This window comes from Phascolarctos cinereus, unplaced genomic scaffold (genome assembly GCF_003287225.1).
Source record: "Phascolarctos cinereus isolate Bilbo 61053 unplaced genomic scaffold, phaCin_HiC Scaffold_726;HRSCAF=1367, whole genome shotgun sequence".
NCBI classification, from domain to species: domain Eukaryota; kingdom Metazoa; phylum Chordata; class Mammalia; order Diprotodontia; family Phascolarctidae; genus Phascolarctos; species Phascolarctos cinereus.
Window position 1 is genome coordinate 282290569 of NW_027556098.1, and position 13978 is coordinate 282304546.

A 13978-nucleotide genomic window follows, 5' to 3' on the forward strand; every position below is an offset into this window, starting at 1 on the left:
CCCTGCAGATTACTAGCTGTAATCTCGAGCAAAGCATTTAAACTTTTTAAAGCTTCATTGTCCCCAGTTTATCCCAAAATTCCTTCTAACCCTGAATCCAGGATCCGTAGACCTTGGGGGTAATTTTACATTTCGTGGCTTCCAGTACAGCACCCAGGTTGTCTATTTGTCCACTCCTGGCCTTTCTCCTTTTCTGATCATTCGTTTCTTGCATAAGTCACACATTTGACTGGAGCAGATAACAAAATAAATAAGATCTGGTCCTCAAAGAGTTTACAGTATAGTAATAGTAAATATGGTTTAGAGTGATACTTGGTACTTTTATGTACCTATCATGACCTATGATATATGTCATGGTTATCTGTGAATGTGCTGTGTATCCCTATGAGATCATGCCTTTATCTGTTTTCAAATCTGCTATAGTCTAGGATCATAGGAAACCTTTGACACCTAAACAGGGTTTGAAACTGCTAAGATAAACCATAGGGTCAAGCAGGCCCACCGAGCCATGAGGCAATTCCTTCAATCAAATGTCTTTAGGAAAATGGTTTCATTTGGGGTCTTGCAGCATCCCCTGCAGGATATAATTATTAATAAGACTTTACTAAACATTGGAATCATTTGATAAAACCCCTTATCTCTAAGGGTCAGGAATACGATCTTAAACCATTGTTGATTAAAGTTAGGAAAAAATGGCACCATGTTCCATAGATAGAAACAAATGTTGATGGTTAGACTGCATTGTAAGCATTTATTAAGCACATACTATATTCCAGTCACTGAGGATATTAAAAAAAACAATTGCTTCTAACTGAGGTCTGTTCCAACTCCATTAGCTGCTTTGGTGTGAGTTCTTTCTCCCCTCCCCCTTTCAAGATTCTGTTGCTATCTAGGGGTCTTGGGAAGCCAGAAATGCAAGGGTAAAGGGCGTTGGGTCTGCCTCAAAAGAATTGTCCCACTCATGCCTTTTTTCAGTCCAAGTTGTGAGTTTGGTAAAACTACTGGAGTGGGCAAGATTGTCAGTCTGCTATTTGTGATACCAATATAAGCTCTCCAGATTTTAAGAATATGAGCAATTTAATGAGGATAAAATTGGTACTTTTATACAGAAAGACTGTGGGAAGATCTGGAAGGGATTAAGAGGTGTCAAGTAGCCTGGGGTGGGGCCAGGTGCAGACAATAGAGGGAGTTAAGTGGCAAGAGAGCCCCAGTGAAAGTGCAGTTAAAAGGATTATTGACTGGAATGGGCCAGGGCCAGGTCCCAAAGACATGGTCTTTTCCTTTTAGGGACCCCTCTTAGGGGTCCAGATCCCATCCCCATCAGTTCCCTTTATGTTTTGTCTTCCTCTATCAGAATATAAATTCCTTGAGAGTAGGGACTGTCTTGTTTTCTTATTTTTGTATCCCCATCACTTAGCACGTAGTAAGTGCTTAATAAATGCTCTATGTATCTGTCTCTAGCTGCATTCTAAGTCCCAAAGCCAGTGGCATGAGTCTCTCTCCTCATTGGTGGAGATCAGTGTGCTGCACCTCTGTGAGGAGTGAGGTGGAGTTGCAGAGAAAAGGGGAGAGCTGCTATCTCTTCAAGTCTGCAGTCATTTTGGATGCTTCTGTCTGCCAGCTTCAAGAGAAAAAAATGGGCAATGCCAACTCTACTTCAGGTTGCTGAAGAGAGAATAGGTCTCTGGGAAGAGGCCAACATGAGAGGAGCTAGCAATCTCTATCCTGTCCCTATCCAGTTTGCTACTATTCCCCCTTAGGTGAGATAGAAGACTCTGTCTTGCTCTCTCCAACTGGGGAGATCTCCTTCACTCTGTATTGTCTGGTATAAATTCTCCTGTGTATACCTTCTCTGATTTCTGTTTTGCTATGTACTTGGATAAATGGATTTCTTTACTACTTGGTGTGTGTGTTCCTTGTAGAACTGGTATTTGGTAGGAAGGGAATCAAACCTTGGATATAAAACTTGGGTCCTTTTTCCCCTATTGATGAAACAGCAATTAAAATTTTGCTTGAACCCAAAAACTACATCCTCTAGACCAGTAATGTTTAAGGGAGCAGGTAGCTGTAATTCTAGACCAGTTCTTCTCTTTGAGCAGAGCCAAGTAGTCAGCCTCTGCCCTCAACTTTCTGCTTCCTCTCCTGGTGGAGAGAATCTGTTCAACAAACCCTAGGAGAAGTGGGGTGGGGGTGGAACAAGAGGCTAGAGATGTCTATTCTGTCTCCCTTTGAGCCATGCAGGGCACTTCCTTGCTACATATGAGGGACAGCCTTGCTACATATCATCTATCTGTAAAATAGTTCCTGCCTTCAAGAAGCATACATTCCAGTTGGAAAACAACATGTAAATAGCTAGGACTAGGTACACTAAAAATATCTAGAGAATAAATGGAGAGTTATTTGAAAGGGGAAGCATTAGCAATTGGGGGACCAGGAAAAACCTCCTGAAGAATGTAGTACTAGAGTTGAGTCTTGAAAGATAACAAGAGGGAGAGGTGAGGGGGCAGAACATTCCAGGAATAAAGGATAGCAGATACAAAGGCATGGAGATGAGATATCAATAATAATGGTGATGATGATAACAATACTTACAGGATGTGTTGTATTCAAGGAAATGCAAGTAGATCACTGACGCTGGAGGGAGTTCATGGAGGAAAGTTAAATGTGAAACAAGAAAAATAGGAAGGGGCCAAGTTATGAAGAGCTTTAAATGCCAAACAGAAGACTTTTTACATTTTTATCCCTCAGGAAATGGGGAGCCACAGGAATTCATTGAGCAAGGGAGATAAGATGATCATATCTATGCTTCAGAAAAATCACCTTGGCAGCCAATGGAGAAAGACTTGAAGCAAGGTAACTGTTGTAGTCTGAGAGGTAGTGACCCCTCAAACACTGAAGTACATGACGGGGTTGTCTAGAATGAATTCACAGACCCAAGCATTCTTTAAGTCAAATTGGCAAAAAGTTTATTGTTATACTTTTCAGTGGGCAAGGATTCTTAAGGATCCTGCAACCTTAAAGAGGTACAGTTAAAGTTTATATAGGATAAAATACAATAAAACATGTGCCAAATATGCTAACTAGGTGATTAAAGGTGGGATTAGGGAGTGGCTAAGGAGTGGTCAGTTCTTAAAAGAACATGCACTTCTTGTGCCTACTGCACAGGCGTTTCACCCAGAGTTCACTAGGAAAAGACCACAAGGGGGGCCACATGAAGGTGTGGTTTTAGGCCTGCTACTAAAACCTTCACTAAGTTAACTAGCGTTCAGGGACAACTGAGAGTTGTCCAGTCTGCCACCAGTCAATGTCTTGTTTGACAAGATAAATGTAGGGAGTATACATATCTCTTAAGTCTAGAATACAGTTAATGAGGAGTCCAGGATGTAGATAATGAGGTAGGGCGGTAGTATAGATAGTCCAGTGGGTAAGAATGTCTTTATGACCCAGTGCAAAGCCAGTTTAAACTAATAATTCCTTCAGGTACTGTTTGTAACTGTACCAGGGAAAGAGATAAGGGTCTTGCTGGGGCCCACTCATGAGTAATTGCTAAGCACAGTGTCCTTGGGCTGGGGAGAAACTGTCAGGGATAGTGTTTCTGAGGCTAGGGAGAAATTGGGGTCCAAGCACAAGCAGCCAAACACCCATCATAACCAGTTACAAGACTATTACAGCAGCCCAGGTGAGAGGTAATGAATATCCAAACTAGGGTTGTTACTCTATGTATAGAGAAAAGGGGGGCTTATATGAAAAATGTAAAAATAGCAACAACAAGATTTAGCAATGGATTGGATGTTTTAAATGAGTGACAAAGAAAAGTCAAGGATGACACAAAGTTGTCAGAGAGCCTGAGTAATTAGGAATAATAGGGAAGCATGGAGGAAGGGTTTATGTGGAAAGGTAATATTGAGTTTGAAATTCCAAGGGACATCCAGTTCAAGATGTACAAGAGAAAGTTGGAGATAAGTGACTATCTCAGGAAAGAGACTAGGGCTGAATATGGAAATGATCTGCATAGAGGTGATAGTTGAACTCAGTGGAGCTGATGAAGCAATAGAACCTTGGTAATAGTAGATATGACATGGATGAAGAATAAGCAAAGGAGACTGAGAAAGAAGGCTCAGAGCGACATAAGAAGCACCAGAAGAGAGTGATGTCATGAAAATCTAGAGAGTATCCAGAAGGATGAGAGGATCAACAGTGTCACATGCTGGAGAGAGATCAAGAATATGTGGACTGAGGCAAGGCCATTGGATTTGGTAATCAGAAATCATTGGTAACTTTGGAGGGGGCAGTTTTGGTTGAAGAATGAGACTGGGAAGCAGATTGCAGAGAGTTTGGAAAGTAGAGGAAAGGAAATAGAAACACCAAAAAGTTTAGCCACAAAGGGGAGGAGAGATATGGGATGATAGCTAGTGGGGATGGTCAGATCAAGTGAGGGTTAATTAAGGATAGAGGAGACACAAATATGTTTATAAGCATCAAGGACAAAGCCAGTAGCTAGCAAGAAGTTAAAGATAACAAAGAAATGGGGAGAATGGTGGGGGCAATTTGCTGGACAGTTCTGGAAGTGACCTAGAGGAGTCGGCCATAGCAAAGAGGATGGCCACCTTTTTATCCAAAACTGAAGTGAAAGAGGAGTCAGATAGTAAGGAACGATGTCTGAATGAGAGGAGAAAGAACAGCTTTCTGCAAATGTACTAAATGTTTTTAGTGAAGTATCATGTAAGATTCTCAGCTGAGAGGTTGGGTTTAGAGTTAAGAAGTGCTGTGGGAAGCTTGAGGAGAGATGAGAAGGTTTGGAATAGAAATAGTAGAATAGTAGAAAATGAGATAGTGAATTGAGTAGTCAAGAATAGACTGTTTTCCTTCTGTATTGAGGGCCCAGTTGAGGCTACATAAATTAAATTTGTTGTAGGCTTAGCTTGTTTGTATGACTTCTTTCTGCCTCATTAATTAGCATATGAATAAGAGCAAAGGAGGCAGATGATAGGAGTAATCCCAGGCTGGGGTTTGGTAAGGCATAATTTGCGATGGGATAAGGGAGCTGGGGATTCTAGGATAAAGAAAAATGTAGAGTTAAGTTGGTTCACCAAGGAATTCGAATAATTAAGGGAGGGAAGTGTAACCCACTTAGGAGTGATAACTTGGTAAAGAACTGAGGGGTGTGGAGGAAATGGAGGTCAGAATGAGAATGAAGAAAAGGGTTAGGGATTGTACAACATAAGGAAATATGGAATGATAAGAAATTATGATAAAAGGATTTCAGAGTTCTCAAACAAGGAAGTGTCTAAAGCAACAAGTATCAATTAAGCGCCAACTATGAGCTGTGCTAGGCACTGGGAATACAAGTATAAAGAATGAAGTAATTCCTGTCCTCAAGGGACTTACATTCCAATGAAGGAAGAAATAAATATTTAAGCATATGCAGCATAAATATAAGGTGAAACACAGATATATACAAAGTAATTAAATGCAAGATAGTTTGGGAAGATGGCGCTAACCATTCAGTTGTGGAGGAAGTACAGGAAAGGCTTCAAAGAAACAGATGGCAAAAAATGCCTTGAACTGGATATGGATCCTCCTGTATAGATCTGGTAGTGGCAGTCCTTTACTCAAAGATTGCTTTTAGAACAAAGTTCAGATCCCTTTGCCTGGCATTTTAGGCCCTTCATAATCAGGCAGTACCTTCCCTTTTCCTCTTTTTTTCTCATTTACTCTTTTACGTGCATGCCACAGTCCAGCCAAACTGCACTGCCGTCTCTTGCCCCAAATGTAACCTCTGCACTTTCCATCTCTGTGTCTTTGCTTATTCCCAGAATGATCCTGAACTATGTCCAGCATCCCCTTTTTTCTTCTCTTTTTTTTATTACATTCCTAATCATCCCTTACAATCAATCCAAATGTAAACTCCTTAGTGAAGTCTTTTTTGATGTCCCTAGATTGTAACAAGAAGTTCTGCTACTGTATGTAATATTTTGTCTTATCAGGAGGAAGGATATCATGGATGAGATACTGAAAAGGAAGGCAAGCACTCAAGGATCACTAGTCAGGCATTTTATTAGTCAGACGTGTAAACATAAAACTTCCCAGCCCTTCAGTCCCTTGAGCAATCACTGGCAGCAGTAGAAGTGTAGGGTGGGATGTATACCCAGTTCATTGCCCAGAACTCTGTGTCTCTGTCCTTATATCCCATTGCTCTTGCTGCACAGATTCACAGGGACCAGAAGGGGGACCTTGGGAGTAGCCGATGACCAGACTGCCTCACCTCCCTCTCCCTTATCAACAGCAAGGGTGTTGTGATTGGGAAAGGTTGCTAAACTAGTTATTATTAGGAGAGCCTTACTTTTATTTGCTGTTGTTTTGTTGTTCAATCATTTTTTGGGTTGTGTCCTACTCATCCTGACCCCATTTGGAGTTTTCTTGGCCATTTCCTTCTCCATGAATTATGTCTATCTGCCCTCTTAAATATTATGAATCTAAGGGATGTAATTTTAAGGTTCAAGATGAATTCCTGATCACTATTTCCTAATGGGAAAAGGAGGACCCCAGGTTTTATATCAAAGGCTTGACTTACTTCATACCATATGCCAGTTCCACAGTGAACACACACAGGAAATAGCAAAGAAAACCACGTATTCAAGTTGATAGCAAAACCATCATACTAGACACATACTAGGCAATATGGAATGAAGGCAATCTCCCATTGGTAACAAGGTAAACCACCTGAATGGAGAGAGTCTCAGATCTCACACAAAAGGAAATTTCCCTAATGTCTCTAGCATAGTGAGCTGAGAATAAGGACATGATCATAGTTCTGTACATCAGATTTTTTGGCTGCACCATTTGGATGTCGTGATCCAACATCAAAGTCGTAAACCCAGAAGCTTTATCTCCCTTCAGCAACCTGAAGAGAGGTTAGCATTGCCCATCTTCTTACTTGAAGCTGGAAGCCTGAAGAGCCCAAAGGGATCAAAAGCCCCAAAAGACTAAAGAGAATATATCTCCTATCCTCAGTCTCCAGCCCACCTCCACATGGTGGCAAGACTTTGATAAGGAGGAGAGAGTCCCATACTTGATAAACCAGCTACTGGGTACATAGGACTTCGTGGTATGTAGGTGAGTCAGTAAGTGATATGACACAGTCACTTTTGGAAGCTAGGGTGTAGCAGTAGGCCACTCCTCACACATACTTATATGTGTGAACACTTATCATATGTTATAATTATTTGGCACTTCAATCAGTTGGCCAAGTATTCAATGACTATTTAGGTGTTGGTATACAATGACAAAAATGAAAGCACACCTGCCCTCAAGGAGGTTACATTCTGTCATGTGTACCTATGTGTTATGTGCACATATATAAATAAACGCAGAATATGTGCAAAATAAATTCAGAGTATTTAGGGAAGGAAAGGCACTAGTAACTGAGAGGATCAAGAAGAATGATGTAGAGATAGTACTTCAGCAAAATTTTGGAGAAAACCAGAGATTCCAAAAGGCAGAGGTTAGAAGGGAGAGTCTGAGCTCAGACACAAAAGGTGGGAAAGGGAGTGTCATGTGAGGAATGAATGAGGAATAGTTAAAAGGCCACGTTGGCTGTGCCACAGAGCTCAGGAAGCAGGGGTGATCTATAATAGCTTGGTGGCAGGTTGTGGAAGGCTTTAAATTCCAAACAGAGGAGTTTTTATTTGATCCTAAAGACAACAGAGAGCCTTTGTAGTTTTATCGAGTAGGGCAATGACATGGTCAGACTTGTGCTTAAGGAAAATTATTTGTCAGCTATGTGGAAGATGAACCAAGAAAGGAAGAGACTTGAGGCAGAGGGATCAATTAGAACACTATTGCAATGGTCTAGATGAGAAGGCCTGACCTGAGGTAGTGGCCATTTATGAAAGAAAAGGGGTCAGAGCCAGGAGGGATCATAGAGGTAGCATCCATAAGACTTGGTGACTGATTGATGGCATGACAGAGAGTGAGAATTTACAAATAATGCTGAAGTTGCAAACCTGGGACCTTTGACAGAAATTGGGAAGTTTGGAAGAAGAGTAGAGTTAGGTAGAAAAATAGTGAGTTCTGTTTTAGAAATGTTGAATTTGAGATGTCTCTAGAATATGCAGTTTGAAATGTCCAATAAGCAGTTGGTGATGTAGGACTGGAGTTCAAGAGAGACTAGGACTGAATTTATGAATCTAGAAGTCATCTTCATTGGGATGATCATTAAATCCGTGGGAGGAGCTGAAGTCAGCAAATGAGAACATGCAGAGAAAAGAGAAGAGGACCCCCGACAGAGCTTTGGGGTACACACAAACTTAGGGTCTGTAACATTGATGAGGAAGCAGCAAAGGAAGCTGAAGAGTCAGACAGGTAGGAAGATAGCCAGAGAAAAACAATATCACAAAATTCAATAAAAATTTGAAAGCAGGAGAAGACAGTGTCTGGAGGGTCAACAATGTCACTTGCTGCACAGAAGTTTAAAAAAAAAAGAATGAGACTAGAGAAAAGGTCATCCAATTAGGCAATTAAGGGAGCATTGACAACTTTGCTGCACAGAGGTTAAAAAAAAGAATGAGGGCAGCTAGGTGGTGCAGTGGATAGAGCACAGGACCTGAAGTCAGGAGGACCTGAGTTCAAATCCGGCCTCAGACCAAACACTTGACACTTACTAGCTCTGTGACCCTGGGCAAGTCACTTAACCCCAATTGCCTAAAAGCAAAAAAAAAAGAATGAGACTAGAGAAAAGGTCGTTAGATTTGGCAGTTAAGGGAGCATTGACAACTTTGGAGAGGTTATTTCCATGTGAGTAATGACCAGACTGAAATGTTTCCTCTCAACAAGCCTGTGAGATAGCTAATGCAAGTGTCAATATTCCTGTTTTATAGATTAGGAAACTAAGGCCTGGACAAGTTAAGTGTCCCTGTCAGCTGTAAATCTTGTTAATCCTGTCATTTAGCCATGGTCACAGAGACAATAAATATCTGTGCTGGGACTGAATGCAGGATTCTGATTCCACAAGAACAGAAGAAGTAGTAGGGAGATCATGTGTGGATGCAAACACCGGATCTTAGGTCCCATACAGACAGAGTTACAGTTTAGGAAGGAGATAATAACCAATATTCAGATAATACAAAGTAGGTCATGATAAGAGCATTAAACAAAGTAGGAGGTGTTATTCAAGGCCATGTTTCAGTTCTGTTACCGGAACAGTCAGCTCTCTGAGGGCAGAGAAGATATATTATTTTATTTGAATACCTATATGTCAGCTCCTGGTTCAGTGGTGGCACAGTGTATAAAGCACTGCACTTACACTCAAGAAGACCTGAGTTCAAATTTTACCTCAGACACTAAATAGCTATGTGACTCTAGAAGAGTCACTTAACCTCTGCCTACCTCAGTCTCCTCATCTGTAGAATGAGGATATTAACCACCTCCCAGTATTATAAGGATCAAATGAGTTAATACTTGTAAAGTGCTATATAAATACTATTTATGGTAGTAGTAGGTTCTTAATAAATATTTATTAAATTAATAAGTATTGAATTTTAAAAACCTAAAAGGAAATTTAAATAATCTCATTTTTCACTCTCTACCTTCTGGTTGGATCCCTTCCTCCAAACACTTAAAGTGCTACTTTGTACCTCTCTTGTGGATTTACCACATTTCGCCTTACAGTTTTTTGAGTAAATGTTTTATCTTCCCTATGAGATACTTTATTTACCATTGTATCCCTTTGGAGCTTCACACAGGACTATGTACAAATCATGTTCTGAAATTAGAATTCCAGATAGGTAAAATATAAAAACAGGATAGAAACTCAGCTATGTGGCATAAAGGATCACTTCCCCTTATTCTATTCTTAATGGAAATAAAGTTGCCCCCTCTATTCTGTCTATTGATCCATGACAAACAGTGCCTTGATCTGGTAGTGAACCTAGTAAAAGTTACAAATAGTATTTGTATTTTTAAAAAGTATCTTTTATTTGTATATCACCTTAATTTTCAAGCCTTTCTCTCTTCCTAACTTACCAAAAGGTAGGGGTTACATCCCTTGTAGCAAAGAATTTTAAGAAGAGTTAAAAAAATTAAAAAAAACAATTCAGTGTAATTCTAGTTTCAAGCCTGAGGTATTTTGTATGCTGCTACTTAGGCGTGACTCAACAGCAGATTGGTAGAGAGAATGATAATTCATCATGTCTACACGGGAGCAGAGTTGACCTGAGAATAGGGATGGGGAATTTTACAGGACTTCACAGAACAAATCCCCTTAATAAAAGGATTTGCTCTGTAAAACTAGGGCTCAGTCAAAAGGCTGCACTTGAGGACCTAGGGGCCACATGTGGCCTTGAGGCTGCAGGTTCCCCACCTCTGCCATAGAACTTTGGAGTAGTGAGACATTCTTCATTCCTGCTGAGAGAAAGTGAGTGAGTGTGTGTGTGTGTGTGTGTGTGTGTGTGTGTGTGTGTGTGTGTGTGTGAGAGAGAGAGAGAGAGAGAGAGAGAGAGAGAGAGAGAGAGAGAGAGAGGAGAGAGAGAGAAGAAATACATGGTTCCATATTCTTTTCTGTGAGAGACCCTTGAAGAGACAGACAGAGAGAGGAAAAAAAAAGACCAGAAAAGTGGTAGACTTTGCTCTTCATACAGGCATAGAGAAAATCATCATTCTCTCTTACCAGTTTGGGGAGTTATGACTAAGCAGCAGCATAATAAATGCCTCAAGCTTGAAACTAGGGTTAGATCAGCAAAACTAACCAACACGTTCACTGGAAATGGCAGTATATTCTGTGTTCTACACTTTTGCAATAAAAAAGAGGGAGGTGTATTTTCTCATCTTTTCTTCAGAGCCAAACTCGGTCAACATGTCATTGTTTCATTTGTTTATTCTTTCCATTTACATTGTCTTAGTGTGACTTACGGCACAATAATATTTTCATATGTATCACGGTTTATTCAGCCATTCCGTAATTGATGGGCACCTACGTTGTTTTCAGTTCTTGGCTTCCGCAAGAAGCATCACCACAGATATTTTGGTGTAGCCTTTCTTTCTGTCTTTGACACTTGCAAGTCAATCAAAAAGTATTTGTTAAGTGCCTGTTACTTGTCAGGCACTGCACTATGTATCGAAAATACAATTACAAGAAGAAAGAAAAACCGTCCTGCCCTAGAGAAGCTTGCATGCTGATGGGCGAAGAAAACACATAAAAGAGAGCTGAAGGCGTGGGAGGTTGGGAGGAGGGGGATGAAAGTCCCTGGATCAGGAGCATGATAGAAAAAGTCCTGTGGCAATGAATCAGCAGCGCTTCCTGGAGAGGCATGAAGCCCTTGAGGGTATATACTTAGTAGTATGATCTCTGGACCTGAGTCAGGCCAAGCCCCTGGTGGTTTAGGTTTGATATTAGAATGAAACGAAAAGAGAGACTTAGCTATAGCCAAGAGGAGAAGATTTAAAATGATAAGCATTTGCTCCATTGATTCAACTGAGCAAATCTACTTTGCATGAGTTGCCCATCAAGATCCACCAGCCAAATGTCAGCGTGCCTGGGAGCTTCCTGGATGCTTTGTACTCTGGAGATGAAGCAACATCAGCTGTCTGAGCCTCTAGTCCCCCAGAACCAACCAAGTTTCCAGGAATGTCCCACTACCTTTAATGAAAAACTAGCCTGACTTATAAGGGAAGAGGAATTAGGATACTGCTCCTACCACAGACTCAAAGAGTATAACCTTTTTAGTCATTTTAGCATAATTCCAGATAGCTTTCCAAAATGGTTGAACTAATCTACAGCTCAACCAATTAGTGTCCACATTTGTCATGCACTTATCTCATACAGAGATTTTTTCATCACCATCAATAACTGTTAATGACCCTAGTTTATTTACTAATGGCATTATTTTATCTTTTTGTTTATGTACAAAGTGTGTTTTGTTCAGTTTTTCAAGATGCAATGCAATAATACTGTAACTCACATTTATAAAGCACCCAAAAGATTCAGACTATTTTCCTTATAATAACCTTGTGGCATGTGGAGCAAGTATTGTTCTCTCCATTTTACACTTAGGTTCAACAAGGTTAAGGGACTCACCAATTGTCAGCAGGCTAGGAAATTTCAAAGCCAGGATTAGACATTTAAATTAAGTAAGGCAAAATAAACATTGCCAATCTATGGTATAATGAATTTGAAAATGCCAAAATAAAGAAGTTACATGATAATTTTTTAAAAAGTCACTTTGCTGATCTGTAGTTGGTTTCAAGGTTTACGGTTTTACATTTTTATGTTGTTATTTCTGCAAGCTAGGGAAGGAATAGTATCTGCACCACAGATCTGGTGACTAGGCAAGACTTGGAAGGAAGTGGGTTGCCTCAAAGTCTCTTTATTTAAAACAGTAGTGGGAAACTTTTTTTTAAAAAACAGCATTTTAAAGGTGGAAAAAATGAGGGCCACATGCAAGAAAGAACAATTTAATTTAGTTATTGGTGAAGGGAAATTTTGAGAAGAAATGAAACGGGTGTCTCGCCTAGTTTTAAAAAACAGAGAGTAAAAATCTTTATTCAACAATACAACAAATGGGGGGGCGGTGCGGAAATGCCCCCATATTATGGCCATGTAAGACGAGACACATTATGAGGAAGAAGGAAGAGGAAGAAAACTTTGGCAAAGAGAGGCTTCTTTCTCTCCAACCAGAAGAGACAGTTCTTCCCCAAGCCGTCATAGAAACCACGCCATGGTCAATGACAAAGGGTGAACTGTAATATTAAAATATCCTTAACATATATCCAGGGATGTGCTGGTAAATATTTCAAGACCAGGCTTTCAAGGAGAAAAATGTACACAGACACTTTTAAGTTTAATCTTCATTATTGACATTTTCTCTATCACTTTCTTAAATCAACCATCAACAAAACAATAAAACTAAGTCTTTGTTTGTAGAGTTCACAGATTTCCTAGGTGTAAATGCTTACATTGAAAATTTAACAATCTGGGGACAGCTAGGTAGCAGTGGATACAGCACCGGCCCTGAAGTCAGAAGGACCTGAGTTCAAATCTGACATCAGACCAAACACTTGACTCTTACTAGCTGTGTGACCCTGGGCAAATTACTTAACCCCAATTGCCTAAAAAAAAAAAAGGCTAAGAAAATATAACAATCGACTTTCTTGAGGTTAGGGCTAGCTCCACTATGCCACTGTGTATCTGTATCTTTTTGTTGTTTAGTCACTTTTCAGTTGTGTCTGACTCTGTGACTCCGTTTGGGGCTTTCTTGGCAAAGATGCTAAGTGGTTTGCTATTTCCTTCTCCAGCTCATTTATCAGATGAGGAAACTGAGGCAAACGGGAAGTGACTTTTCCAGGGTCACAGAACTAGTAAGTAAGTCTCTGAGGCTGGATTTGAACCTGGGAAGATAAGTCTTCCTAACTCCAGGCCCATCGCTCTATCCACTATGCCACCTAGCTGCCCCATCTATATCTTTGTTATCTATACGAGACCTGAAATCAGGAAGACCTGAGTTCACATCTGATATACCCCAACGTGAGCATCAAATGAGATAATATTTGTAAAGTTCTTTGCACGTTGCTCGGCACACAGGCGATGCTATAGAAATGCTATTTTCATTTTTCTGTTCACAACTAAGTCTCTGGGAACCATCCCCAATCTTATCTTCATGGAGAAGTAGGTTTTTTTTTTCTTTTGTCTGAGAGCCTTATGTCCTCACTAACATAGCTAAAGCTCAAACCCCGAAGCTCTAAGTGAAAAGAGAGTTGATAGAACTTGGTAAAGTGGTAGGGCCCCTACTAAGGACTCCAGCCTTAATGACCAAGTGCTCAATGGAGCAGTGACTAACTACAGCCAGAAGACCAAGAGAAGGGCATCTAGCAGCAAGCTAAAGAGCAGGGGAACATCACCTACACGTAAGACCAGCCAGCAGCTCAGACTGAATCAGGGGTGAATTTCTCCTGCTCCTGTGCTCTGTTCACAAGTGAATTGGAA

The 13978-nt window shown here is 40.5% G+C and overlaps 1 pseudogene; it reads right to left on the bottom strand.

Annotated features, from left to right (window-relative positions):
* The window catches only part of LOC110218055 (mitochondrial inner membrane protease subunit 1 pseudogene), a 34393-nt pseudogene that overhangs the window by 318 nt on the left and 20097 nt on the right, over positions 1-13978 (bottom strand).